The sequence below is a fragment of the Panulirus ornatus genome, chromosome 28, assembly GCF_036320965.1.
Source record: "Panulirus ornatus isolate Po-2019 chromosome 28, ASM3632096v1, whole genome shotgun sequence".
Classification (NCBI taxonomy): domain Eukaryota; kingdom Metazoa; phylum Arthropoda; class Malacostraca; order Decapoda; family Palinuridae; genus Panulirus; species Panulirus ornatus.
In genome coordinates this window covers 12,870,001-12,873,670 of record NC_092251.1, presented here as the reverse complement: position 1 = coordinate 12,873,670, position 3,670 = coordinate 12,870,001, and the positions used below count along the sequence as shown (strand labels likewise).

At 46.7% G+C, this 3,670-nt stretch overlaps 1 long non-coding RNA gene across 1 annotated transcript in view; it reads right to left on the bottom strand.

The window, feature by feature from the left end:
- Positions 1-2,007: 2,007 nt before the first annotated feature.
- The window catches only part of LOC139757703 (uncharacterized), an 8,282-nt gene continuing 6,619 nt past the window's right edge, over positions 2,008-3,670 (bottom strand). The window contains exon 3 of the long non-coding RNA XR_011714695.1: positions 2,008-2,831. This is a non-coding gene — a long non-coding RNA (uncharacterized lncRNA). The remainder of the gene's footprint in view (positions 2,832-3,670) is intronic.

Below are 3,670 nucleotides of genomic sequence, written 5' to 3'. Positions count from 1 at the left end.
TTTCACGCGTCCAGACGGTGGGTGTGTGTGTGTGTGTGTGTGTGTGTGTGTGTGTATGTGTGTGTGTGTGTGTGTGTGAATAGATAATGCATGGTTTCAATTCGAGTGGCCACTGAACAGGTATATTGGCAATTCTAATGATCCAGTGGGAAACGCAATGTTGTGGTCTACGGAACAAGTGATTCCTCCCACCTCGCTCCAAGCTGTTCCTGCCACATTCACTGTTTTACACACTTTGTTATCCCCGTAGTGTTGACGGCTGCGGCAACTATATCTCACAGAGGAGTGCGGTTTTCCCATAGGAAAATCAAGCTATATATAGCCACACAGACTGCGTTTCAAGACATGCCGGACCAGGGAATCATCTTGTGTGGGGGGTGTAGGGATGGGCGGTTGTTAGAAGACCAGAAGCTGTCTGGACTCAGAGGCAGAGAACCGAGTGAGAGGCAGCGAAGACAGATTTATGTCTAGTGATAGGGAAGTTCAAGGGTGAACTACTCAACCACAATTAAACCTTGTGTTTGGTGAGACAAGCGTCTCCTCGTTGGCCTTCAACCTTTCTTCTGAACCTCCTCTGACCTTCCCGTCTATATGGGCCTTCCTCTCTGGCCAGCCCTCTATATCGCCCTGTCTGATCTCTCCTTTCCCTTAACGTTCGTCTCAAATCTCCCTTCACCTCCCTAGCTAGCCTCTCCTTAACCTTCACGATCCAGCCAGACCTTTCTTAGCGAGCTTCTTATATAACGTCTTCTTTAGCCTAACAGCCTAGCCCAGTTCTTCCCATGGGAAATCTAACATGAATTTGCTACCATCTTACGTGACCTTTCGTCTGTATCTCCCCGCCACACACTCCCACATAACCACCTCCATAAAAACCCAGCCTTCCTTATTTCCCATCACCCACGCTAAATCCTCACTCTGATTAATATTCTCCTTAGATCAATCGACGCCAAAAACTCTTGATATCTTCCGACTCATTCGAGACTCCACGTCACATGACAAAACCCTGGTTAGTGTTATCTCTCGCTGATACACATCAGTTACCCTCACAAACTCCCTCAGGTAGCGGTTTTTGCTCCGTTGTCGCCATATGGCCTTTATGTGTCTCTAGAGGCCACGGACGGTGCCTGGGGACCATACCGTACTGGAAGCCACTTGGCCGAGGTCATAGGCTCCTTGACGGTAACTCGACGAAGATCGGCTCTTGCTTCTGACGCTTGAGGACGTCAAAACTACATAGAGTTATAGAGCTTAGATTGTTGTTAATGAAAACTGATCAAGGCCTAAATGGGATCTAGTCTATATAGCACATGGCAAAATGTAGGTGAAGACGTCAGTGAGAGGCAGTAATCTTATGTAAGATACTCACCGTATGTCATCCACTGTCCTTGAAGTTACGAGTCACTCTTCTCATTAACTAAATGACTATTCGAATACTATGTACTCGAATGCCCTTCGTCTCACGTTGGTGAGCAACGTGGTCTACACTGGTCATTTTCCATCAGGCTCACACAGCCAGCAGATGGCATTTTGCAGAACCTAACTGTACAACGCGGAGGTATGTATATACGAATATAGTGCATATGAGCGCGCACTTCACATGCACTGTATTCGAATTCATATACCTCCGAGTTGTTTAGTTAGGTTCCGTATAATGCTATCTGCTTGTTGGGAAATGACCAATGGAGACCCCGTTGCTCATCAAACGTGAGATGAAGGGCATTCGAGTACACAGTAATAGCCTAGCAGTAGTGCTCCCGCCTGCTAGTCAAGGGTCCCGGGTTCGATCCTGGCTGTTGAAGGTTTGTATGTTATATGGAAGAGCGCGTTCATACGCAATATATATATATATATATATATATATATATATATATATATATATATATATATATATATATATATATATATATATATATATATTCTCCTGAATATCATTGTATTTATATATGAGGAGATATGTGTGGGTCCAAAATACATATTTCTAGGATAGTATTCAAAACAAAAGAATCCGTTTCAGATTTATATTTTATCACATTAAGGACCTTAGAGTCCTGATCTGGGTAACAGTTCCACCTCTGATGAGCCTTAGGTCCAACCCACAGACCTTTCTGAAGACTTTCCTACAGAACTCTTCAGTTGTAAAATGCAAACGACCACTTTTTCACTCATATGTATATAAGACAGAAACTATTATACTGTCGAAATCATCTTTCGTTTAGGTGTGTGGGTGTGTGTGAGTGTGTGTGTGTGTGTGTGTGTGTGTGTGTGTGTGTGTGTATGTGTGTGTGTGTGCGTGTGTGTCACAGTATTTCAGGTAACAGGTTAAAGATGAATGGTGTATTTCACAACAAACATCATGATTCCCAGAGAAAACATTTGAGGTCAGACTTACGAATGACTAGTGACGTCATTTGCTTCATTAAAGCAGACGTGGGATTGTCACAGACCACACTGGTCAGTGCAAGTATGACGTCACGTCTGGAACGTTGTGCTGGACCAATTTGACGTCATTTCTTGGAGAGGGAGGAGTTGACTCAGGCGTGACGTCAGAGCGCTAATGAACTAATCACACGCCTCGTCACTTGCTCAGGTCAGTGGTAACGTCATAGCACCGATGATCCAATCACGCGCTCCGTCTCCTACTGGAAGGCTTCGATGAAGGGTGACGTCAGGAGACTCATGAACCAATCACACGCCTCGGAACCTGGTGGGGAACCTGGTGAGGGCGTTACAGCGGGTCCGGGTATCAGAGGTGCGCTTCGGTCCTGAAGTGGTGAGGGTCATCTTCATGTTGTTCCACATGCTCGGGGTGGGCAGCAGCTGCCTCCTGCCTGCGTGGAGGAAGACGGGTTCAGGCAATGATCATATGGACAAGCAGAGTGACAAGCAACAACAGTGAGGGACGTTCCCTCACCAATGCGACAGAAGGGAGATAAGTAGTGAAGCTCCCATCTTACATACACCCGCTCAATCCCTCCACTCCAGCTCTGGTCTCCCACTCCACATACACCCACTCAACCCCACTAGTCCAGCTCTGGTCCCCCATCCACATACACCCGCTCAACCCCTCCACCGGTATTCCACTCCACATACACCCGCTCAGCTCCTCCACCCCAACTCTGGTCTCCCACTCCACATACACCCGCTCAGCCCCTCTACTCCAGCTCTAGTCCCCCACTCCACATACACCCGCTCAACCCCACCAGTCCCCCACTCCACTCCACGTATATTTCATACCAGGAAGGTCTCAACCATTCAAGGTCTGTGCCCTCGATTTATATGCAATTTGTATGACGGCTTTTACCCACGGAGTAACTATTACTTCCCCTACATTAATATACATTCAACTCGATCACCGTAATCTTACTTTTGAAAATGTAGTTTCCATGTTTTACCATTTAAGCTGAATGTAATGATTAGATATGATAAAATCAAACTTTAGTATGGTTTTTTTCGCACATATATTTACTCTACGTGAATAAGCACTTGTGTGTTGACCCCTCAGATGCTGCCTCAGACTCGCTGGCTAGGACTGCCTCAGCTGCTGCCTCAGACTCTCTGGCCAGGGTTGCCTCAGCTGCTGCCTCAGACTCTCTGGCCAGGACTGCCTCAGCTGCTGCCTCAGACTCTCTGGTCAGGACTGCCTCAGCTGCTGCCTCAGACTCTCTTT